The 27,964-nt window shown below is 42.2% G+C and overlaps 1 non-coding gene across 1 annotated transcript; it reads left to right on the forward strand.

The window, feature by feature from the left end:
• The first annotated feature begins 17,349 nt into the window (after positions 1–17,349).
• LOC131309003 (small nucleolar RNA R71) lies at positions 17,350–17,456 on the forward strand. The gene has a single exon (XR_009194677.1). It is a non-coding gene; the product is annotated as a small nucleolar RNA R71 (small nucleolar RNA).
• Positions 17,457–27,964: the final 10,508 nt, after the last annotated feature.

Here is a 27,964-nt window from a genome sequence, read left to right on the forward strand (position 1 = left end):
CCAAAACATTTCAAAAATCGTTCGTTTAACTCACCCAACCTCGGTTCCGCCGTTCCGGTCTCCCGAGTATCCTGACAATGGTTCCGCCGTCCTGGGTTCCCATTGGCACACAAAACACACACCACACAATGGGCAAGTCCGGCCACATTGCGGTTTCCAAAACATTTCAAAAATCGTTCGTTTAACTCACCCAACCTCGGTTCCGCCGTTCCGGGTTACCGAGTATCCTCACAATGGTTCCGCCGCACCGGGTTCCCATTGGCACACAAAAACATTTGCATTGGCTCCGTACCGCGGATAACCAAGCTACACACCCAACCTCGGTTCCGCCGCACCAGTCTCCCGAGTATCCTCACAATGGTTCCGCCGCGCCGGGTTCCCATTGGCACACAAAAACATTTGCATTGGCTCCGTACCGCGGATAACCAAGCTACACACCCAACCTCGGTTCCGCCGCGCCGGTCTCCCGAGTATCCTCACAATGGTTCCGCCGCGCCAGGTTCCCATTGGCACACACACAACCTCACAATGGCTCCATTTTTCCCGGATTTCCATTGGAACACACACACACCTCACACAATGGGCAAGTCCGGCCACATTGCGGGTTCCAAAACTTTTCACCCTTTTCAAATGTTTCTTTTACACACGCACACAACTCACATAATGCCACCCAAAACTGGTCATTATGTAGTTTCAAAATATTTCCTTCCTCGAAAAATATTTCCTTTCATTAATCACACCCTAGGTGTCATGTTTCTACTTTCTCGGTTCTCGTTTACATGCAAAGACTCCGCGGTAGGACAAAAGTAAGCAGGAATCATTCTAACAAGATCATCCAATTCCATATTACTTATCACGCTCAATCACCACTTATAGCATAACGCCACATGTACGACCGCCTTTGGAGTGTATCACTTATGCTTTATTCAAAGCACAACGCCACATGTACAGACGTCTTTGGAGTGAAATCACTTATGCTTAATCACACCACAAGTAATTCAAGCAATTTCATATATGCATTAATCATTTTAAAGATCAAAATACAAATACTTCTAAACAAACGAAAAGTTCTATCTTTCGAATCTACTTAAACTTAGGGAAGTGAGTAAAGGTATTCTACCGTTCTTCTTAGCAATTCAAAACAACAACGCTATACTTGAGTAAGTAAGTAAATAGGAAGTAAGTAAGGATTTCCTTACCGTTCTTCTAGGCGGTAGTAACGGCTTAAGGACGGTAATTGGCGGTCGGAGTAACTTCCTACGGTGGTCTCCGGTAGCTTCGAAAGAGAAAGGTCTCTCTCGAAACCTAATCTTGACTAAACTACTTAAGCTTTTTGGATCGGAGGGTGGTCGAGTGGCGGCTTAGGTTGAGTTTCTTGAAGAACTCAAGAACAACCAAGAACAAAGTAAGAACAAAAGAAAGAACAAAGAAAGAACACAATTTTTCTAGAGAGAGAAGTTGCTAGGTGAAGGTGTGAGTTGAATGGCATGGGAATGGCTCTATTTATAGGCAAAACCTTGGCTCCCTCTCCTCTCACAAGGCCGGCCCCCCCTCTCTCTCCATACTTCAAATTTTGACACTTGTCAAGCACTCATGGAAGGTCAAAGTCTAACCCTAGGCTTGCATGGCTAAATGGTGTACCTTGGATGGATTATGGAAGATTTGTTGGAAAGAAAGGAGACAATGGTACAAGATTTGGTCTTAATCAATAATAGAAGGACAATGGAAAGGTAGATTTAGGCTAGGAAGAATATTTCCCAAGGATTTGAAAGGATAAGGAAGATCAAGGTAGTACAACAAAATCTCTCTCTCTCTCTCTCTCTCTCGGCCCATCTCTCTCTCTCTCTCTCTCTCTCTCTCTCTCTCAGAAGTACACTTATATAAATATATATGCAAGAAAGAATAAGAAAGTACCAAGGTACAAGATTTACAAAATCAAGTACCCAATAAAGAATTACAATTAGGCACATGTTTGATTTAAACAAATAAACTAGTGTACTAATGTACTCTAGGAAGATCAACTCCCCAATAAATTAATCCAATTGGGTACAAAACCCCAATATAAAATAATAAATGAGTACTTTTTAAGAATCTTTGGCCTTAAACGCTACTAAGTAAAATATTATGTACTTTATCACATGGGGTTTAAGAAAAAGACTAGTTTAATACACCCATGTACTTGTTGAAAGAATAACTCTATTACCCAATGGACAATAAATTCCCTAACTTTTATTATCCATTGGACAATAGTTACTAGGAAACTTTTATATTAAAATAATCAAAGTTGTCCTTTAAAGCATGTGACAAAAGTCCTATATTTAAATATAGGTGTGGTACCAAGTACCCCAATTAAATAATAGGCTAGGATTCTCCCCATTAGTTTATAATAGAGTACAAGTACTAGTTTCATAAATAAAGTACTTTGAAAATCTATGGTTTAGATATACCCCAATAGTTTAATGCATAAAAGTACATGGGAATCCAAATCTTGATTATTTAAATAAAATCTTGTACCTTGTTAGAAGATTAGGGTTATTACCCAATGGATAATAATTTCCCTAGCGGGTAAAGACCAATGGATAAAAGAAGTACAAGTACTTTTTATCTTAAAATAAGATTTTGAAAGACCACATGTACTTTTAGTCAAATATAATAATGAAAAGCTTATTGTCCAATGGACAAAATTTACCCTAACCATTATAGACCAATGGGTAAAGGCAAAGGTTCAAAAGGTTCATCTAGCAACTAGGTGAGTTGGTTGCTCGGTTCCTCCAAGTAGTCGGTTAGAAACTAACTAAATTGGTCAAGTAGGGTTTCTAGTCGAGACCAAAATTTAACTACGACGAAAATTTCACAAGAAATCATATAGCCACTCAAAGAGAAAATAAGTAATTCAAATAAAATTCAAATATTAAACGAAATTTTTATTGACCAAAATTCAGGGGCGTTACAGGTTTTGTACCGTTTTGATGTGGTATGGAACCGTATGGATGTACTCGTATGGTATTGTACCATTTTGTTGTGCTTTGGTACAGTATGGATGTACTCGTATGGTATTGTACCATTTTGGTGTGTTATGCTACCGTATGGATGTTCTTGTGCGGTATTGTACTTTTTTAGTGTGGTACGCTACCGTATAGATGTACTCATACGCTATTGTATGATTTTGGTGTGTTACGCTACCGTATGGATGTTCTTTTGCGGTATTATACCTTTTTAGTGTGGTATAGTATCGTATGGATGTACTTGTATAGTATTGTACTATTTTGTTGTGTTACGGTATCGTATGGATGTACTCGTATGGTATTTTACCATTTCGGTGTCCTATGATACCGTATGGATGTACTCGTATGGTATTGTTCCGTTTTTCTGTGGTATGGTACCGTATCTATGTACTCGTATGGTATTATACCATTTTCTTGTGGTACTGTACCGTAGGAATGTACTCGTACGATATTGTACCATTTTGTTATGGTATGGTACTGTACGGATGTACTCGTAAGGTATTGAATCGTTTTGGTGTGTATGGTACCCTATGATGTACTCATACCGTATTGTACCGTTTTGTCGTGGTATGGTACCGTATGGTTGTACTTGTACGGTATTGTACCGTTTTGTTGTGGTACGGTTCCGTATGGATGTTCTCGTACGGTATTGTACCATTTTAGTGTGGTATGGTACCATCTTGATGTACTCGTACGAGATTATACCATTTTTTTGTCGTATTGTACCGCATCGATATACTCGTACGGCATTGTACTGTTCTGTTGTGGTAGGGTACCGTATGGATGTTCTCGTACGGTAATTTACCATTTTGGTGTGTTACGGAACCGTATAGATGTTGTCGTATGGTATTGTCCTGTTTTATTGTGGTATGGTACCGCATGGATGTTCTCGTACGGTATTATACCGTTTTGTTATGGTTTAGTACCGTATCGATATATTCGTACGATATTATACCGTTTTGTTGTGCTATAGTACCGTATGGATGTTCTCGTACTGTAATGTACCGTTTTGATGTGGTATGGTATGGTATCGGTATACTAGAACGGTATTGTACTATTTTGTTGTGGCATGGTACCGTATGGATGTACTCGTATGGTATTAGACCGTTTTTGTGTGTTATGCCACCGTATGGATGTTCTTGTAATGTAATCTACCATTTTGGTGTGGTACGATACCGTATAAATATATTCATATGGTATTATGCCATTTTGTTGTGGTATGGTACCGTATGGATGTACTCGTATAGTATTGTACCATTTTATTGTGGTATGCTACAGTATGGATATACTCGTACGGTATTGTATCGTTTTGGTGTGTTATGCTACCGTATGGATGTTCTTGTTTTGTACTATTCCTTTTTATTGTGGTACAGTACCGTAAGGATGTACTCGTACGGTATTGTACCGTTTCGGTGTTCTATGGTACCGTATCGATGTACTCGTACAACATTGTGCCGTTTTGTCATGGTACGGTACCGTATGGATGTACTCGTACGGTATTATACCGTTTTGTTGTGGTATGGTACCATACGGATGTACTCGTATGGTATTGTACCGTTATATTGTGGTATGATACCATATGCATGTCTTCTTACGGTATTGTACCATTTTGGTGTGGTATGGTACCGTACGAGTGTTGTCGTACGGTTTTGTACTATTTTGGTAAGGTATGGTTCCGTATGAATGTTCACGTATGGTATTGTATCATTTTGGTTTGGTATAGCCCCGTATCGATGTACTGGTATGGGATGTACCATTTTTTTGTCCTATGGTACCGTATCGATATAATCGTACGCGAATGTACCGTTTTGTTGTGGTATGGTACCGTATGGATGTACTCGTATGGTATTGTACCGTTTTGGTGTGGTACAGTACCGTATAGATGTACCCGTACGGTATTGTACCATTTTCTTGTGGTATGGTACCATATGGATGTACTTGTACAATATTGTAACATTTTGGTGTGTTATGCTACCATATGGATGTTATTGTGTAGTATTGTACCTTTTGAAGCTGGTACGGTACCGTATGGATGTACTCATACTGTCCTGTACCGTTCTGTTGCGGTATGGTACATTACGGATGTACTCTTACGGTATTGTACCATTTTATTATGGTATGATACCATATGGATATCTTCATACGATATTGTACCATTTTGGTGTGGTATGGTACCGTATGAGTGTTATCGTATGGTTTTGTATTGTTTTAATGTGGTATGGTACCGTATGAATGTTCTCGTATGGTATTGTATCATTTTTGTTTGGTATGGTACCGTATCGACATACTCGTACGGGATTGTACAATTTTTTTGTCGTATGGTACCATATCAATACACTTGGATGCTATTGTACCATTTTGTTGTGGTATCGTACCGTTTTGGTGTGGTACAGTATCGTATAGATGTACTCCTATGGTATTGCACCGTTTTGTTGTGGTATGGTACCATATGGATGTACATGTATAGTATTGTACCATTTTCGTGTTATGCTACCATATGGATGTTCTTGTGCGGTATCGAACCTTTTTAGTGTGGTACGGTACCATATGGATGTACTCGTACGGTATTATACCGTATGGTTGTATACGTACGGTGTTGTACCATTTTGGTTTGGTATGGTACTGTATGGATGTACTTGTACGGTATTGTACCATTTTGGTGTTGTATGGTACCATATAAATGTTGTCGTACGGTTTTGTACGGTTTTGGTGTGGTGTGGTCACGTATGGGTGTACTCGTATGGTATTTTACCATTTTGTTGTGGTTGGGTACAGTATGGATGTACTTGTACATTACTGTACCGTTTAGGTTTGGTATGGTATGGTACCGTATGAATGTTGTCGTATGGTTTTGTAGCGTTTTGGTGTGGTATGGTACCGTATGGATGTACTCCTATGGTATTTTACCAATTTGTTGTGGTTTGGTACTGTATGGATGTACTCGTATGGTATTGTATCGTATTGGTGTGTTATGCTACCGTATCGATGTTCTTGTCCGGTATTGTACTTTTTTAGTGTGGTACGGTACCGTATGGATGTACTCATAAGGTATTGTACCGTTTTGTTGAGGTAAGGTACCGTTTGGATGTACTCGTACGGTCTTGTATCGTTTTGGTGTGGTATGGTACCGTATGGATGTACTCGTTTGGTATTGTACCGTTTCGTTGTGGTATGGTAGCGTATGAATGTTGTCGTACGGTTTCGTACCATTTTGATGTGGTATGAAACCGTATGGATGTACTCGTATGGTATTGTACCATTTTGTTGTGGTTTGGTACAGTATGGATGTACTCATATGGTATTGTACCGTTTTGGTGTGTTATGCTACCGTATGGATGTTTTTGTGCGGTATTGTACTTTTTTATTGTGGCACGGTACCGTATGGATGTACTCATACGCTATCGTACCATTTTGGTGTGTGACGCTACCGTATGGATGTTCTTGTGCGGTATTATACCTTTTTAGTGTGGTATATAGTATCGTATGGATGAACTTGTATAGTATTGTACCGTTTTGTTGTGTTACGGTATCGTATGGATGTACTCGTACGGTATTTTACCATTTCGGTGTCCTATGATACCGTATGGATGTACTCGTATGGTATTGTTCCATTTTCTTGTGGTACTGTACCGTAGGAATGTACTCGTACGATATTGTACCGTTTTGTTGTGGTATGGTACCGTACGGATGTACTCATAAGGTATTGAATCATTTTGGTGTGTATGGTACCGTATGATGTACTCGTACCGTATCGTTGTACTTGTACGGTATTGTACCGTTTTGTTGTGGTACGGTTCCGTATGGATGTTCTCGTATGGTATTGTACCGTTTTAGTGTGGTATGGTACCGTCTTGATGTACTCGTACGAGATTATACCATTTTTTTGTCGTATTGTATCGTATCGTATCGATATACTCGTACGGCATTGTACTGTTCTATTGTGGTAGGGTACCGTATGGATGTTCTCGTACGGTAATGTATCGTTTTGGTGTGTTACGATACAATGTAGATGTTGTCATATGGTATTGTCCTGTTTTATTGTGGTATGGTATCGTATGGATGTTCTCGTACGGTATTATACCATTTTGTTGTGATATAGTACCTGCTTTACCGACCGGGTGAATTAAAATAAAGACGCGTCCCAAGCGTAGGACTCTCGACCGGTGTAGCACAATATCCGGAAGTACCGGAGTCGAACCACAGAGACAGACGGACGGTGTTTGACTCAAAAGTGTTGAATTCTAGTTTAACCTGGCTCTTAGGTAGCCACCCCTTGTTTAATCAGGTTGATTTACTAACTAACTTACCAAACTGAATTAATTAAAGATGGATTTAAAACGGAGAGTACAACCGTGGGAGCCCAGCGTCCGCAACTAGCCTAACTAATGTTTACTCGGACCACAATTATTCAATTTTTTGATTTTAGAATAGGAAAAAGGATCCCTAACAAATGCGCACCACCTGTCACCAGTTTCCATGCGCATTCGAATTTCGGCGATGCCTGGGTTTTGTTTGTTAGAAGAGTTTTCGTCTTCTAAAACTGCTTAAAAATTAAATTAATTCGAACCCGAGGTAAAAACATTAATTGAACTAGCCACGGGACGCCTTTACCCCGCGGCCGCACTCTATGAATCTACTCACTCATAACTTTATTGAATGCAGCAGAATTTTAACCCTAGATCTAAACATGCTTCAAACAATTGAAATAAAAATAATAACACAATACCACGGACTTGCGGAAGAGTAACGGATTCGATTACCAAAGAAGAACACCAATTAAATACTGGAAATCCTTAAAGAACTTGAATCAAACTTGAATCTGAAAATAATCTCCTGAAAACAGCAGCCAAAGTTAAGAACATGAAAAAAAATGTAAGCAATGAATGTGCGTAACCCTAAATTCGAGTCTGGGGAGGTATTTATATTAATCGCCAAAGTCTAGAATTAAAAATAATTGAAATACAATTTTTTCCGTTAAAACCTTCGATAGCCCTACAAAGAATAGCTGTAGGGCTACGGGTTTCTCTGTTCCCCAGCTAATGCACTCCGTAGGGCTACACTTCTGAGTTGTAGCCCTACCGCCTACTTTAGTGAGAATTTTATGCTTGCATGCACTTTTTGGCACCCAACGCGTCCATCACATCACCCGACGCCTCACGCCTCCGTCACAACTTCCCATGGCGATGTCCGACACGGCCTCAAGGCCTCGCAATCAAAACTTGGCGCAAGAACCGCCTTATTTCCTGCGAAACTAACAAAGACACAAAAACAAAACAAAGCACGGCATCAAGTGGAAAATGGAATAAACCGCGCCTCTAACGCGCTAATATGCCCTACTTAGGCGCTTATATCTACAATATCACGTGCCTATCACACCCCCCAACTTGAACGTTGCTAGTCCCTAGTAACGAACAAAAAGAAAAATAACAAAACAAAGACTAACAAGCCACGAATGGGGATACGAAGGTTATGCATGTTGTACAATAAATAGGCGGGTCGAAAAATTTTTGCCTCCTCACTCACCTGCAACTCAAAAACATGCATGCCTTGGCAAAAAGATGAACAAAATTAGTGCCGAAACACATGCAGAGATAAATGCCCCCACGAAGGCAACGATGCTACACTCGCTCACCGGAACACTCAAACATTCCATGCAAAAAGCGCTTGGCGAACTACGTGGGACCGAAACAAAAGCCACCACGCGCCAATCAAAGATAACGCTGACAAAGAATAAAAGCACAATATATATACAGTCACAATTCCACAAAATTAGCAACATTAACATAAACATGCATGAACGAGAGTTTAACAACGTGCACAAGGTCCATTAAGGACTTAATTAGGCTTATAATGACCATGGTTCCAAACGAAAGGGAAACTGCAAAATTAGGTGGCGGCCTATAATAGCGCACGGTCATCTACCCAGACTGGCCGCCACCTTACCCTTAGCTACCAACATGCTTCCATTGGTGCCAACCAAACAAAGTCCAACAAGAGATTTAAACATCCGTAACTAAATTTTTACGGACCCAAATACTATGAAAAAAAAAAATAGTCCATCGACACTGAAAAACATGAAATAAACACATAAAACGACACCACCACCTAGCCTTATGCATCACGGAAGTCCAAAATCAATCCGAACCGCTATCGGCAAAGTCGTCGCTAACCTCCAACTCCGGAAACTCGAGATTCTGATAGGGAGCCGAAGACTGACCGGTGACACGGCCATACAACCACTGGTTCTGGTAGGCCAGTTTGCGCTGAGTCCTCCCAATTTGACGCACCTCCCTTTTAATCTTCTGTTGGCTCTTCGCCGTTGCTACCCTAAGACAAAATATCTTCTTTAACCAAGTGTTCGAACTAGCATTCGCCGGAGGTTCAGTCAATAACGCACTCCGCCGACCACTAGATTGGGCAACGCTCTTAGTAAGCAGAGAGACATCTATGGCACCAGGCTTCAACTCATCATTCTTAAACCATTTCTGACCCAGCTCCCCGGTCGCCCTACCAATAGCAGAAATCAAACACGGAAACGGCATCCTAGTTTGGGTCGGGGCATCCCTGAATTCTATAATCTTTGTAAAAATGTACTGGGCCCAATCACACACAGTATCCTCTGCCAAAAATGTGACCATCAAATTCCCCGTGGTCTCAGAAGGCTTACCTTCGGTCGCCCGTGGGTCTAAATTATAGCACACCAACTGGTTAACCAAACGGAACGATGCCCTAAATTTACCGGGCCGATGTGGGATCATACCATGCTTTTTACTCTCATACATCATATCAAACACCTCTTCCTTATAAAATTCTGAATTAAGGGCCGGGTAGTTTGTAGGCCGCGTAGGCCTCTCATATTTCAACCTAGTAGCAATAATATCAGGAGTTACTATCACAGGTGTCCTACCGATCCTAGAGGTAATGCAAGCCCCGGGTTGTAAGTTAGTCCCGGCCTCAGGCAACACAATATTTTTATAAAATTCCTCAACTAGTTCAGTGTTATACCCAGGATTTTCCTCAAACCAAAAAGACAAACCTTGATCTTTGACAGCCTGAATGACCACATTGTCCGGTGGGAACCCATCTCTGATAATGTGCCTCTCAGCCTTGACCCCACGCCCCTTGCATGAGAGTTCCCAAGCCACCCGCTCGTCCCTTGCAATTTGCTCCCGATTTCTCCTACGAATCTGGCCATGCGGTGCATGCCCCTCCTCCGGATTGTGCTCTTGCTCAATGTCCAGACCACTAGCATGACTAGAAGTTGCCGCGACCTTACCCTTTTCTGTCTCGGTTGCCCTTTTCTTGGATGCCATGTATTTGGTGGGTAAAAGGTTAGGGCTTGTTTTTTTTTTTTTGGAAAAGAGGAGATATAATTTTTTTTTGAAAAGGTTTGAGAGATATATGTAGTAGAGATGGGGAAAAGGAGGATTTTGGTGAAGTTTGGTGGATTTTTGTGGAGTTTGGAAGGGTTTTGATGGAGATGGGTGGAGTTTTTGGTTATGGAGTTTTGGGGTTTTCTGGGGAAAAAAAAAAAGTAAAAGGTAGAAGATGAAAAGAGGAGAGAGAGAGAGATAATGGGGCCGGCTGCCCCTTTTTTTATTCCGCACAGTGGTGTTTTTTTTTTTAATCGAAGGATGGTCGGCAGCGCTACAGCATATGGCTATAGCAGTACGGGTGAATCTGGAAAGGTTGGCCACGTTTCTCACTTTTTTTTCTTTTTTTCTTTTTTCTTTTTTTTGTTTGTTTTTTTTTTCTGGCTAAGGGTTTTGGTTAAGGGTTTCACACACACGACACCCAAGAAAACTTCTTCAATTCCACTTCCAACAATAACAATGCTCCAAATAAGACACCCATGATGCACAGAGCTAGACCCCAACTACAATCCAACCCACACACCGGTTTCCTAGGTTAGACTCAAGAACTGACTCGGACTGGTTTAAGATTGGACAAAGGGACACATATGTGGTCTAATCATGCAAAAATGCCTTGTCTCATCCCCTATGCACGTTACCAACTCTCACAAATGCATGCAAAACATCTAGCTACTCAATTGTGAAACAAAAGCCTACTATTTTCCGCAAATGCGAGAAAAAGAAAACAAAAAAAATATGGGAATGTTTATCAAGATGCATTATTAATTACGTGGGGACACCTACTCAACGTAACGACAGCACTAACATGTTCACAAAGGCGCCAAATATATGCATGAACTTGAATTAAACAGGCACAATAATGTAACGCCCCGAGCAGACCACTCGCCCAGTACCCTGATTTTGATCCACAAGCCACACCACATGGCCCAAAAGCTTAAGCACAAGGTACTAGTAGTAGCCCACAAGGTTTGTTATATGCCCAAGATCATCCATGTAGACTTCCGATGTGGGATTGTAACACCCCGTCCCACATCGGAAGTCTACATGGATGATCTTGGGCATATAACAAACCTTGTGGGCTACTACTAGTACCTTGTGCTTAAGCTTTTGGGCCATGTGGTGTGGTTTGTGGATCAAAATCAGGGTACTGGGCCAGTGGTCTGCTTGGGGCGTTACAGGTGGTATCAGAGCCAGGTTGTGTACACGACCATGTGGGCCTTTGGAGTTTGGTTGGATTTGGTTGTTGATTAATTTGGTTTGATTAGTGTCGCTGATTATAGTGCTCAACCCCTCGCGAGGGCGCGAGGCTATAAAGTTGGGGAGATTGTAACACCCCGTCCCACATCGGAAGTCTACATGGATGATGTTGGGCATATAACAAACCTTGTGGGCTACTACTAGTACCTTGTGCTTAAGCTTTTGGACCATGTGGTGTGGCTTGTGGATCAAAATCAGGGTACTGGGCCAGTGGTCTGCTCGGGGCGTTACAATAATTTGGCTAATTCTAACATGCTCGCCTAACAATACAATCAAGCATAACAAATGTATCCCCGGAAAAAATAGAAAACAAAAAGTTACCCTAAAATTACCCTAGCAATGCAACAAAACATGTACAAGGTACACCCTCCCCCTAACTAGAAACATGCTATGTCCCCAGAGCATGGAGACACAGCAAAAGGAAGCACAAGGGAAAAGAAATGGACCTACGGGTGGCAGCCAACCACCATGACCTCGGCCGATGTTCAAGGAATTTCCTGTCACCCGGTCTCAGGGCCATCACCGTACCCTACAAAAGACATTAGTACCACCCGCTTGTGGTATCCGGGCTCCGAAAATAAAAATAAAAAGAGAAATACTCCACCAAATCTTCACGCGATCAACGTGTCATACTTTTCTCCCCATCCCTCGCCGGTGGCAAGAAACGGGTGGCTATACAAGACCAACAAGTTAAACGCCCAAAACTAAAAACAAAATCTTTTTTTTTATTATGGCTGAAAAAGCCTACGCAACTGGGTCATCCTTATAGACAGGATCGACCAACTCCTCATCGGGTTCACCTACTTCCAAAAATTCCAAATAGGGTTTGAGACGCTGCCCATTAATCTTAAACACATGATCATCCTTAGAATTGCGGACATCGACTGAACCATTCAGATACACCTGAACCACTACATAGGGACCGTCCCAACGTGACCTCAACTTCCCTGGAAACAGATGGAGACGCGAATTATAGATCAACACTTTCTGACCAACCCTAAAGGTTTTGCGCTGAATATTCCTATCATGATACGCCTTAACCTTAGCCTTATAGATACTAGCGTTCTCATACGCGTCATTCCTAAGCTCCTCGAGCTCACACAACTGTAACTTCCTATGCTCACCTGCCTCACTCAAACTAGAGTTGACTTTCTGAATGGCCTAATAGGCCTTCTTCTCTAACTCAACTGGCAGGTGGCAGGCCTTACCGTAAACAAGCCGATAGGGTGAAGCACCCAACACGGTCTTATAAGCAGTGCGGTAGGCCCACAAAGCATTGTTCAACCTGGTGGACCAATCCTTCCTGGTCACACCTACAGTCTTCTCTAAAATCCTCTTAATCTCTCTATTGGCTAATTCGGCCTGCCCATTAGTCTGGGGGTGGTAAGAAGTGGACACCTTGTGAGTGATTTTAAACTCCCCCATTAATTTCGCAAATGATCGGCTCGTGAAATGCGTGCCCTGATCCGAGATAATGGCGCGTGGCATGCCAAACCTCGACAAGATATTAGCCTTAAGAAACTCTAGGACAACTTTAGACTCCAAAGATTTAGTGGGAATTGCTTCAACCCACTTTGACACATAATCCACCGCTAACAGAATGTACTCAAAACCATGAGACATAGGAAATGGACCCATAAAATCGATGCCCCAGCAATCAAACACTTCTAACACAAGAATGGGTCGGAGGGGCATCTCATGACGCGAAGACAGTTTGCCAAGCCGTTGGCAACGGTCACATGACCTACAGAACGCATGCACATACTTGAACATATCGGACCACCAGAACCCGCACTGCATAATCTTGGCGGTGGTCTTCTTCGTAGAGAAGTGACCCCCACACGCCTCCCCATGACAAAAATCTATGACCCCCTGCTGATCAGACTCGGGGACACATCTACGCACAATTTGGTCCGCACAGTACTTAAACACATAAGGGTCATCGAAAATGTACTGTCGGACACTCCTTAAGAAACGCTGCTTCTCCTGGGTAGACCAATGGGAAGGAATCTGCCCAGTTGCCAAATAATTGGCAATATCAGCATACCACGGGCACTCATTTGTAGCGAACAACTGCTCATCTGGAAAAGAATCTCTAATGGGAAAATTCGAGGTGGGATCCTCGAACTCCAGGCGAGACAGATGATCAGCTACAACATTCTCAACCCCTTTCTTATCCTTAATGATGAGGTGGAATTCTTGCAACAACAGAATCCACCGAATAAGGCGAGCTTTCGCATCCTGCTTGGTCATCAAATACTTCAGGGCCGCATGATCGGTAAACACCGTGATCTGCGAACCCACCAGGTAGGATCGAAACTTATCCAAGGCAAACACCACCGCTAACAACTCTTTCTTGATAGTGGTGTAATTCATCTGTGCCTCATTGAGTGTCTTGCTCGCATAGTGAATCACAAATGGGTCCTTCCCTCGCCTCTGTCCTAAAATAGCTCCGACTGCATAGTCAGATGCATCACACATCAACTCAAAGGGAAGACTCCAATCAGGAGACTGCACAATAGGCGGAGTAGTGAGACTCCGCTTCAGCTTTTGGAATGCCTCCTCACACGCATCAGACCACACAAAGGGTGCATCCTTTGCTAACAACTGACACAACAGACGGGAGATAGCACTGAAATCTTTAATGAACTGCCGGTAGAAACCAGCGTGTCCAAGAAAAGAACGCACATCCTTGACAGACTTGGGAGTAGGAAGTTTACGGATTAAGTTTATCTTAGCCTTGTCCACCTCAATACCCTTGGAGGACACAATGTGTCCCAACACAATCCCTTGGGTTACCATAAAGTGGCATTTTTCCTAATTCAGCACCAAGTGCTTCTCCTCACATCTCTGCAACACCTTTCCTAAATTCTCGAGGCACCCATCAAATGAGTCCCCGAAGACCAAAAAATCGTCCATAAACACCTCAACAATCCTCTCCACCATGTCGCTAAAAATTCCCATCATACACTGGAAAAAGTACCAGGTGCATTGCACAACCCAAAGGGCATGCGACGGTAGGCATATGTACCATACGGACACGTGAAAGTGGTCTTTTCCTAGTCCTCTAACGCAACCTCTATCTGATTGTATCCCGAATACCCATCCAAGAAACAATAAAAAGCCCGACCAGCCACCCTCTCCAAAATTTGATCAATGAAAGGGAGAGGGAAGTGATCTTTCCGGGTACTCGCGTTGAGCTTCCGATAATCTATGCATACTCTCCATCCTGTAGGAATCCTGGTCGGCACTGACTCACCTTGTTCATTGGTAACAACTGTCACCCCAGCCTTCTCAGGCACTACCTAAACCGGACTCACCCACTCACTATGGGCGATCGGGTAAATAATACCAGCATCTAAAAGCTTCAAAACCTCAACCCAAACCACCTCTTTCATGTGGGGATTCAAGCGCCGCTGAGGCTGCCTAGAAGGCTTCACACTATCCTCAAGAATGATTCGGTGTGTACACACCGTTGGGCTTATACCATGCAAATCAGCTACAGTCCAGCCAAGGGCGCCTATATGCTCTCCCAGTAGATCGAGCAACTTTCTCTCTTGATTCTCCTCAAGGGATGAGGAGATCACGACCGGATAAGTATCATTGCCCTTTAAAAAGGCGTACTTGAGCGTGTCCGGCAGAGGCTTTAACTCTGGTTTTGGCGGCTGAACCGATGACGGAAGAACCTTGGGCGGAGGGTTGCCCAAAGGCTCGAACATTGGGTCATAAGAGACCCCACATACTTCCTCCACTGAATCCTCGACATTTAACAATTCTAACAAACTTCCTACCTCTAGAGAATCTAGAAATGACGTCTCCTCGGCGGTAAGAGCAATCTCCAAAGGATCCTTATACAAGACTGTATCGATATGCTCCTGAACGAGCGCATCGATCAGACTCACCTCTTCTACCTCCTCATCATCCTCCTCAAGAGTGTTAACATTATAGACATCCACCTCCATTTTCTCCTCGCCAACAGACAACTGGACCCTGCCAGTTTTGCAATTCATGACGGTGTTAGAGGTGGCTAGGAAAGGATGACCTAGAATGATAGGAGTCTTCTCTAAAACCTCAGGATTCAGGCAAGTGTTTAGGACAATGAAATCCGCAGGAAATTGGAACTCACCTACCTGAATCATCACATCCTCCATCACACCCTTGGGTACTCTCACACTCTGGTTCGCCAACTGCAGTGTGACAGGAGTAGCTCTCAGATCGCCTAGGCCTAGCCTCAGGTATACTGAATAGGGGAGCAAGTTAACACTCGCTCCTAAATCCAGCAATGCCTTATCAAACGCATGGCCTGCGATATCTATGGTAATGGTGGGACACCCGGGATCCTTGCACTTGGCAGGAATCTCAATCTGAAGAATGGAGCTCACCTGCTCGATCAGAACCACATTGTTCTGACTCTTGTGCTTTTTCGTGCAAAGGTCTTTCAATACCTTCGCGCACTGGGGAAAGGACTCAATCGCGTCCATCAAAGTGATAGGGAATTGCACCCTCTTGAAAAGTTCTGACATCTTGAGGTTCATATTCTGCTTAGGTTTCACTGCCAGCCTTTGGGGAAATGGAGCTACTGGCATAGCTGGCGGCATTGGAGTCGTGGGGGCTGCAACTGCAGGCACCACCACCTCAGGTGACTCCTCATCATCCTTTACCTCTTTCCTAGGGACATCAACAATATCAGGAGTTGCTCTTGGTGCATCAACCGGCTCCGGGGGTGGAGCTGGTTTCTGCTTTAACGGGATGGACTTATCGATCTCCTTCCCGCTCCTGAGAATGGTGACTGACATAGCCTCCTCCTGATTCGGGTTTTGAACATTAGGACCTGAAGAATTTCCCAAATAATGGGCACCCGCTGCACTACCCTGGGCTGGAAACTTACCCTTCTCTTGCTGCAGTTGACTGACAACTGCAGTGAGTTATGACATTTGGGTTGTAAGGGCCCCAATTTGCTGTCTTGATTCCGTCTGAAATGTCATCTGTGACTGCATCAGGGAATTGACAGTATCCTCTAACTTATGATCACGCGCGGTCATCTGTGAATAACCTGGGGGAGGACCACGAGTGGATGGACCTGCCCCCTACCAGGCTGTGGCTGGAAGTGGAATGGAATGACCTAGCCCTGAGGAGGCCTGGACGATTGGGCCTGTTGAAACTGCTGCGACGGAGGTAGCGCAAGGGGTTGAGCTTGGCCTTCACCTACGGGTCTGGAGTCTGACCACCCAAAATTGGGGTGATCCTTCCATCCCGAATTATACGTGCTAGAATAAGGATCCCAAGCCCTGACTGCATTAACCTCTTCTTGATTAAACTGGCTCGCCCCCTTGGCGGCAATAAACCCAGAGCAAACGGTTGCAGTGTGCCCTTTACATTCACACCACACGCACACTTCCTCAATTGATACCTCGTTAACTGGACGAACCTGCCTCACCTCTAGCTCCTCTAATCTCTGAGCCATCTTCTCAACCTGAGCCTGGAGTCTCTAGTCACGAATGGTAACCGGGACAACATTGGACCCAGAAGGTCCGGATCGTTCAAAATTGGATGGTTCTAAAGCCCTCTGCCTATCAGCTAGGTCATCTAAGAAATCCCAAGCCTCATCTGCTGTTTTGGACAAGAAATCATCCCCTTTGCAAGAATATTCTATGTGCTGGACTGACCCAGCATTTAGACCCAGATGAAAGAAATCGACTAACTGAATTCTCTCAAAGCCATGGTGTGGCAACCTTAGGAGCAATTCCTTAAAGCGCTCCCATGCCTTGAGAAATGACTCATCCCTCTCCTGTCTAAAGCCTTGGATTTGACGCCTGAAACTCTTAGTCTTTGCCTCAGAAAAGTACTTCCTATAAAAGGCGTCACGCACTTGTGCCCAAGTGGTGAAGGATTGAGACTTTTGCATTCGGAACCACATAAGCGCGCCATCCCTCAATGTCGCCTCAAACAGCTTGAGGCATGCATTCTCATATTGGGTATTAGACGCAAGGTTGTGCACCAACCCCTCAAATGTTCGCACATGCTCGTACGGATCATCGCACTCCCTCCCGTGGAAGTTAGGGAGGTTGTTAAGGACACCAGGTTTGACTGTAAAGGCATTGCGTGCCTCTTGTGTCTCGTAAGGAAACACGATGGGTCCGGGAGGAGTGGTCCTCTCGGGATGTATGTGCTGCCTCAAAGACGGCTGAATAGCTACTTGCCGATCTCCCATCTCGACTGATTCTGATTCTGACTCTGGAACTGACTCTAACTCTGACTGGAAAAGCGGATTGCTGACACCAACTGACTCAAAAGGCAACTCTATATGAAGACCACTAATGGGAATAGATTCTGATTGGTACTCAGCTAAGTCTGACTCTAAACTAGAAGATGAAGAACTAAAAAGCACAGGCTGACTCGACTCCAGTTCTTTTCGAGCTAAACGATGTGTCGGGTCGCGATAATAAAGAGGGTCCTGTTTAAAGGACACCTTCTTCTTTCCACCTATGGTGACTCAACTAACAGACAAAAGACACGAAAACCCACACTCTTGAACACACGTCGCCGTTCCTCGGCAACGGCGCCAAAAATGCTTGACCGACCGGGTGAATTAAAATAAAGACGCGTCCCAAGCGTAGGACTCTCGACCGGTGTAGCACAATATCCGGAAGTACCGGAGTCGAACCACAGAGACAGACGGACGGTGTTTGACTCAAAAGTGTTGAATTCTAGTTTAACCTGGCTCTTAGGTAGCCACCCCTTGTTTAATCAGGTTGATTTACTAACTAACTTACCAAATTGAATTAATTAAAGATGGATTTAAAACGGAGAGTACAACCGTGGGAGCCCAGGGTCCGCAACTAGCCTAACTAATGTTTACTCGGGCTACAATTATTCAATTTGTTGATTTTAGAATAGGAAAAAGGATCCCTAACAAATGCGCACCACCTGTCACCAGTTTCCGTGCGCATTCGAATTTCGGCGATGCCTGGGTTTTGTTTGTTAGAAAAGTTTTCGTCTTCTAAAACTGCTTAAAAATTAAATTAATTCGAACCCGAGGTAAAAACATTAATTGAACTAGCCACGGGACGCCTTCACCCCGCGGCCGCACTCTATGAATCTACTCACTCATAACTTTATTGAATGCAGCAATAATTTTAACCCTAGATCTAAACATGCTTCAAACAATTGAAATAAAAATAATAACACAATACCACGGACTCGCGGAAGAGTAACGGATTCGATTACCAAAGAAGAACACCAATTAAATACTGGAAATCCTTAAAGAACTTGAATCAAACTTGAATCTGAAAATAATCTCTTGAAAATAGCAGCCAAAGTTAAGAACAAGAAAAAAAATGTAAGCAATGAATGTCCGTAACCCTAAATTCGAGTCTGGGGAGGTATTTATATTAATCCCCAAAGTCCAGAATTAAAAAAAATTGAAATACAATTTTTCCCTTTAAAACCTTCGGTAGCCTTACAAAGAATAGCAGTAGGGCTACGGGTTTCTCTGTTCCCCAGCTAATGCACTCCGTAGGGCTACGCTTCTGAGCTGTAGCCCTACCGCCTACTTTAGTGAGAATTTTGTGCTTGCATGCACTTTTTGGCACCCGACGCGTCCATCACGTAACCCGACGCCTCACGCCTCCGTCACGACTTCCCATGGCGATGTCCGACATGGCCTCAAGGCCTCGCAATCCAAACTTGGCGTAAGAACCGCCTTATTTCCTGCGAAACTAACAAAGACACAAAAACAAAACAAAGCACGGCATCAAGTGGAGAATGGAATAAACCGCGCCTCTAACGAGCTAACATGCCCTACTTAGGCGCTTATATCTATGATATCACGCGCCTATCAGTACCGTATGGATATACTCGCACCGTTTCGATATATTCGTACGATATTGTACCGTTTTGTTGTGCTATAGTACCGTATGGATGTTCTCGTACTGTAATGTACCGTTTTGATGTGGTATGATATCGTATCGATATACTAGAACGGTATTGTACTATTTTGTTGTGGCATGGTACCATATGGATGTACTCGTATGGTATTATACCGTTTTGATGTGTTATGCCACCGTATGGATGTTCTTGTAATGTAATGTACCATTTTGGTGTGGTACGATACCGAATAGATATATTCATACGGTATTATACCATTTTGTTGTGGTATGGTACTGTATGGATGTACTAGTATGGTATTGTACCATTTTGTTGTGGTATGGTATCGTATGGATGTACTCGTATGGTATTGTACCATTTTGGTGTGGTACAGTACCGTATAGATGTACTCGTACGATATTGTACCATTTTCCTGTGGTATGGTACCATATGGATGTACTTGTACGGTATTGTACCATATTGGTGTGTTATGCTAACATATGGATGTTCTTGTGCGATATTGTACTTTTTGAGTGTAGTACGGTACCGTATGGATGTACTCATACGGTACTGTACCGTAAACTCGTATGGTATCGTATCGTTTTGTTGTGGTAGGGTACCGTATGGTTGTACACGTACGGTCTTGTACCATTTTGGTTTGGTATGGTACAGTATGGATGTACTCATACGGTATTGTACCGTTTAGGTGTTGTATGGTACCGTATGAATGTTGTCGTACGGTTTTGTAGCATTTTGGTGTTGTATGGTACCATATGGATGTACTCGTATGGTATTTTACCATTTTGTTGTGGTTTGGTACAATATGGATGTACTCGTATGGTATTGTAGCGTTTTGGTGTGTTAAGCTACCATATGGATGTTCTTGTGCAGTATTGTAACTTTTGAGTGTGGTACAGTACCGCGTGGATGTACTCGTACAGTATTGTAATGTACAGATGTACTCGTACGGTATTGTATCGTTTTGTTGTGGTAGGGTACCGTATGGATGTACACGTATGGTCTTGTACCGTTTTGGTGTGGTATGGTAACGTATGGATGTATTTGTACGGTATTGTACCATTTTGGTGTGGTGTGGTATGGTATGGTATGAATGTGAAAGTACAGTTTTGTACCATTTTTATGTGGTATGATTCCGTATGGATGTACTCGTTTGGTATTGTACCATTTTGTTGTGGTTGGGTACAGTACGGAGGTACTCGTATGATATTATAACATTTTAGTATGTTATGCTACCGTATGGATGTTCTTGTGCGGTATTGTACTTTTTCGTGTGGTAAGGTACCGTATGGATGTACTCGTACGGTATTGTACCATTTTGGTGTGTTATGCTTCCGTATGGATGTTCTTGTGCGGAATTGTACCTTTTTAGTGTGCTATAGTATCGTATGGATGTACTCGTACAGTATTGTACCGTTTTGTTGTGTTATCGTACCGTATGGATGAACTCGTATGGTATTGTACCGTTTGGCTGTGGTATGGTACAGTATGGATGTACTCATTCTGTATTTTACCGTTTTGGTGTATTATGCTACCGTATGGATGTTCTTGTGCTGTGTTGTACCCTTTTAGTGTGGTACGGTACCGTATGGTATTGTACCATATCGATATATTCATATGGTATTGTACCGTTTCGCTGTGCTACAGTACCATATGGATGTTCTCGTATTGTAATGTACCATTTTGATGTGGTATGGTATCCTATAGATATACTCAAACGGTATTGTACTTTTTTGTTATGGTATGGTACCGTATGGATGTACTCTTATGGTATTAGACCGTTTTGGTGTGTTATGCTACCGTATGAATGTTGTCATAATGCATGTACCATTTTTTGTGTGGTACGGTACCGTATAGATTTATTCATACAGTATTATACCGTTTTGTTGTGGTATGGTACCGTATGGATGTACTAGTATGGTTTTTGTACCATTTTATTGTGGTATGGTACAGTATGGATGCACTCATACGATACTATACCGTTTAGGGTGGTATGGTACCGTATGAATGTTGTCGTACGGTTTTGTAGCATTTTGGTGTGGTATGGTACCGTATGGATGTACTCGTATGGTATTTTACCATTTTATTGGGGTTTGGTACTGTATGGATGTACTCGTATGGTATTGTACCATATTGGTGTGTTATGCTACCATATGGATGTTCTTGTGCAGTATTGTACCATTTTGTCATGGTACGATACCATACGGATGTACTCGTACGGTTTTGTACCGTGTTGGTGTTGTATGGTACCGTATGGATGTACTCGAATGGTATTTTACCATTTTGTTGTGATTTGTTACAGTATGGATGTACTCGTTTGGTATTGTACTATTTTGGTGTGTCATGCAACTGTATGGATGTTTTTGTGCGGTATTGTACTTTTTTAATGTGGAACGGGACCGTATGGATGTACTTGTAAGGTATTGTACCGTTTCGGTGTTCTATGGTACCGTATGAATGTACTCGTACAGTATTGTACAGTTTCGGTGTTCTATGGTACCGTATGGATGTTCTCGTACGGTATTGTACCATTTCCTGTGGTATGGTACAGTATCGATGTACTCGTATAGAATTGCACCATTTTGTCATGGTACGGTTCCGTATGGATGTACTCATGCGGTATTGTACCGTACGGATGTACTCGTACGGTATTGTACCATTTTGTTGTGGTAAGGTACCGTATGGATGTACTCGTACGCTCCTGTACCGTTTTGGTGTGGTATGGTAGCGTTTGAATGTTGTTGTACAGTTTTGTACCATTTTGGTGTGATATGGTATCGTATGGATGTACTCGTATGGTATTGTACCATTTTGTTGTGGTTTTGTACAGTATGGATGTACTCATCTGGTATTGTACCATTTTTGTGTGTGTTATGCTACCGTATGGATGTTCTTGTGCGGCATTATACTTTTCTAGTGTGGTACGGTACCGTAAGAATGTACTCGTACGGTATTGTATCATTTTGGTGTGTTATGCTACCGTATGGATGTTCTTGTGCGATATTGTACCTTTTTAGTGTGGTATAGTATCGTATGGATCTACTTGTATAGTATTGTACCATTTTGTTGTGTTATGGTACCGTATGTATGAACTCGTATGGTATTGTACCATTTTGTTGTGGTATGGTACAGTATGGATATACTCGTTCTGTATTATACCATTTTGGTGTGTTATGTTACTGTATGGATGTTCTTGTGCTGTATTGTACCCTTTTAGTGTGGTACGGTACCGTATGGATGTACTCGTACGGTATTGTACCGTTTCAGTATTCTATGATACCGTATGGATGTACTCGTATGGTATTATTCCATTTTTCTGTGGCAAAGTATCGTATCGATGTACTCGTACGGTATTGTACCATTTTCTTGTGGTACTGTATCGTAGGGATGTACTCGTACGGTATTGTACCATTTTGTTGTGGTATGATACCGTACGGATGTACTCGTACAGTATTGAACCATTTTGGGGTGTATGGTACCGTATGATGTACTTGTACCGTATTGTATTGCTTTGTCGTGGTATGGTACCGTATTGTATTATTTTGTCGTGGTATGGTACCGTATGATTGTACTTGTACGATATTGTACCATTTTGTTGTGGTACGGTTCCGTATGGATGTTCTCGTACGGTATTGTACCGTTTTAGTGTGGTATGGTACCGTATTAATGTACTCGTACGGGATTATACCATTTTTTTGTCGTATTGTACCGTATCGATATACTCGTACGGTATTGTACTCTTGTGTTGTGGTATTGTACCATTTTGCTATGCTATAGTGCCATATGGATGTTCTCGTACTGTAATGTACCATTTTGATGTGGTATGGTATCGTATAGATATACTCATACGGTAATGTATTGTTTTGTTGGCGTATGGTAATGTATGGATGTACTCCTATGGTATTAGACGATTTTGGTGTGTTATGCTACTGTATGGATGTTCTCATAATGCAATATACCATTTTGGTGTGGTACGGTACCGTATAGATGTATTCATACGGTATTATACCGTTTTGTTGTGGTATGGTACCGTATGGATGTACTCGTATGGTATTGTACCATTTTATTGTGGTATGGTACAGTATGGACGTAATCGTACTGCATTGTATCATTTTGGTGTGTTATGCTACCGTATGGATGTTCTTGTGCGGTATTGTTCCTTTTTATTGTGGTACAATACCATATGGATGTACTCATACGGTGTTGTACCGTTTCGGTGTTCTACGGTACCGTATGGATGTACTCGTACGGTATTATACCATTTCGGTGTACTATGGTACTGTATGGATGTACTCGTACGGTATTGTAACATTTTTCTGTGGTATGGTACCGTATCGATGTACTCGTACAACATTGTACCGTTTTGTCATGGTACGGTACCGTACGGATGTACTCGTACGGTATTGTACCATTTTGTTGTGGTATGGTACCGTACAGATGTAATCGTATGGTATTGCACCGTTTTATTGTGGTATAATACCATATGGATGTCTTCGTACGGTATTGTATCATTTTGGTGTGGTATGGTACCCTATGAGTGTTGTCGTACGATTTTGTACTATTTTGGTGTGGTTTGGTACCGTATGGATGTTCTCGTACGGTATTGTATCATTTTGATTTCGTACGGTACCGTATCAATGTACTCGTACAGGATTGTACCATTTTTTTGTCGTATGGTACCATACCGATATACTCGTACGCTAATGTACCATTTTGTTGTGGTACGGTACCGTATGGATGTTCTCGTATGGTATTGAACTGTTTGGATGTGGTACAGTACCGTTTAGATGTACTCGTACGGTATTGTACCATTTTTTTGTGGTATGGTACCATATGGATGTACTTGTACGGTATTGTACCATTTTGGTGTATTATGCTACCATATGGATGTTCTGGTGCGGTATTGTATATCTTTAGTGTGGTACAGTACCCTATTGATATACTCGTACGGTATTGTAGCGTACGGATGTACTCGTACGGTATTGTACCGTTTTGTTGTGGTAAAGTACCGTATGGTTGTACTCGTAAGGACTTGTACCGTTTTGGTGTGGTATGGTACTGTATGGATGTACTCGTACGGTGTTGTATCGTTTTCGTGTGGTATGGTACCGTAGGAATGTTGTCGTACGGTTTTGTACCATTTTGGTGTGATATGGTACAGTATGGATGGACTCGTATGGTATTTTACCATTTTGATATGGTTTGGCACAGTATGGATGTACTCGTATGGTATTATACCAGTTTGGTGTGTTATGCTACCATATGGATGTTTTTGTGCGGTATTGTACTTTTTTAGTGTGGAACAGGACCGTTTGGATGTATTTGTACGGTATTGTACCGTTTTGGTGTTCTATGGTACCGTATGGATGTACTCGTACGGTATTGTACTATTTCAGTGTTCTATGGTACCGTACAGATGTACTCGTACAGTATTGTACCATTTCCTGTGGTATGGTATAGTATCGATGTATTCGTATAGTATTGCACCGTTTTGACATGGTACGGTTTCGTATGAATGTATTGTACCGTACGGAAGTATTCGTGCAGTATTGTACCATTTTGTTGTGGTAAGGTACCGTATGGATGTACTCGTACGCTCTTGTACCGTTTTGGTGTGGTACGGAACCGTATGGATGTACTCGTATGATATTTGTACCGTTTTGGTGTGTTATGGTACCGTATGGATGAACTCGTATGGTATTGTACCGTTTTGTTGTGGTATGGTACAGTATGGATGTACTCGTTCTGTATTATACCGTTTTGGTGTGTTATGTTACCGTATAGATGTTCTTGTGCTATATTATACCCTTTTAGTGTGTTACGGTACCGTATAGATGTACTCGTATGGTATTGTATCGTTTCGGTATCCTATGATACCATATGGATGTACTCGTATGGTATTGTTCCATTTTTCTGTGGCATAATATCGTATCGATGTACTGATACAGTATTGTACAGTTGGGATGTACTCATATGGTATTGTACCATTTTGTTGTGGTATGGTACCATACGGATGTACTCGTACGGTATTGAAACATTTTGGTGTGTATGGTACCATATGATGTACTCGTATCGTATTGTACCGTTTTGTCGTGGTATGGTACCGTATGCTTGTACTTGCACGATATTGTACCATTTTGTTGTGGTACGGTTCCGTATCGATGTTCTCATACGGTATTGTACCGTTTTAGTGTGGTATGATACCGTATTGATGTACTCGTACGGGATTATATCATTTTTTTATCGTATTGTAGCGTATTGATATACTCGTACGGTATTGTACTGTTCTGTTGTGGTAGGGTATCGTATGGATGTTCTCGTACGGTAATGTACCATTTTGGTGTGTTACGGTAACGTATGGATGTAGTCGTATGGTATTGTCCCGTTTTGTTGTGGTATGGTACCGTATGGATGTTCTCGTACGGTATTGAACCGTTTTGTTGTGGTATAGTACCGTATGGATATACTCGTACGGTATTGTACCGTTTTGTTGTGGTATGGTACCATATTAATTTTGTCCTACGGTTTTTTACCGTTTTGGTGTGGTATGGTACCGTATGTATGTTCTCGTATGGTATTGAACCGTATCGATATATTCGTACAGTATTGTACCGTTTTGTTATGCTATAGTACCATATGGATGTTGTCGTACTGTAATGTACCATTTTGATATGGTATGGTATCGTATATATATACTCGAACGGTATTGTACTGTTTTGTTGTGGTATGGTACCGTATGGATCTACTCGTACGGTATTAGACCGTTTTGGTGTGTTATGCTACCGTATCTATGTTCTCATTATGTAATGTACCATTTTTGTATGGTACGGTACCGTATAGATGTATTCATATAGTATTATACCATTTTGTTGTGGTATGGTACCGTATGGATGTACTCGTATGGTATTGTACCGTTTTATTATGGTACGATACAGTATGTATGTACTCGTATGGTATTGTATCATTTTGGTGTGTTATGCTATCATATGGATGTTCATGTGCGGTATTGTTCCTTTTTATTGTGGTACAGTACCATATGGATGTACTCATACGGTGTTTATCGTTTCGGTGCTCTATGATGCCGTATGGATGTTCTGGTACGGTATTGTACCGTTTCGGTGTTCTATGGTACCGTTTGGATGTACTCGTACGGTATTGTACCATTTTTCTGTGGAATGGTACCGTATCGATGTACTCGTACAGTATTGTACCGTTTTGTCATGGTACGGTACTGTATGGATGTACTCGTACAGCATTGTACCGTTTTGTTGTGGTATGGTACCGTACAGATGTAATCGTATGGTATTGTACCGTTTTATTGGGGTATAATACCATATGGATGTCTTCGTACGGTATTTTACCATTTTGGTGTCGTATGGTACCCTATGGGTTTTGTTATACGATTTTGTACTATTTTGGTGTGGTTTGGTACTATATGGATGTTCTCGTACGGTATTGTATCATTTTTGTTTGGTATGGTACCGTATCGTTGCACTCGTAAAGGATTGTACGATTTTTTGGTCGTACGGTACCGTATCAATATGCTCGTATGCTAATGTACCATTTTGTTGTGGTATGGTACCGTATGGATGTTCTCGTATGGTATTGTACTGTTTGGGTGTGGTACAGTACCATATAGATGTACTCGTACGGTATTGTACCGTTTTGTTTGGTATGGTACCATATGGATGTATTTGTACGGTATTGTACCATTTTGGGTTATTATGCTGACATATGGATGTTCTGGTGCGGTATTGTATATCTTTAGTGTGGTACGGTACCGTATGGATATACTCATACGGTATTGTACCGTACGGATGTACTCTTATAGTATTGTACCATTTTCTTGTGGTAAGGTACCGTATGGTTGTACTCGTACGGTCTTGTACCGCTTTGGTGTGGTATGGTACTGTATGGATGTACTCGTACGGTATTGTATCGTTTTGGTGTGGTGTGGTGCCGTAGGAATGTTGTCGTACGATTTTGTACCATTTTGGTGTGGTATGGTACCGTATGAATGTACTCGTATGGTATTTTACCATTTTGTTGCGGTTTGGTACAGTATGGATGTTCTTGTATGGTATTGTACCATTTTGGTGTGTTATGCTACCGTATGGATGTTGTTGTGCGGTATTATACTTTTTTAGTGTGGAACAGGACCGTATGGATGTATTTGTAGGGTATTGTACCATTTCGGTGTTCTATGGTACCATATCGATGTACTCGTACGGTACTGTACCGTTTCGGTGTTCTATGGTACCGTATGAATGTACTCGTACGGTATTGTACAATTTCCTGTGTTATGGTACAGTATCAATGTATTTGTACAGTATTGCACCGTTTTGTCATGGTACGGGTCCGTATGGATGTACTCGTATGGTATTGTACCGTACAGATGTACTCGTGCGGTATTGTACCATTTTGTTGTGGAAAGGTACCGTATGG

This window comes from Rhododendron vialii, chromosome 11a, assembly GCF_030253575.1.
Source record: "Rhododendron vialii isolate Sample 1 chromosome 11a, ASM3025357v1".
In the NCBI taxonomy this organism is placed as follows: Eukaryota; Viridiplantae; Streptophyta; class Magnoliopsida; order Ericales; family Ericaceae; genus Rhododendron; species Rhododendron vialii.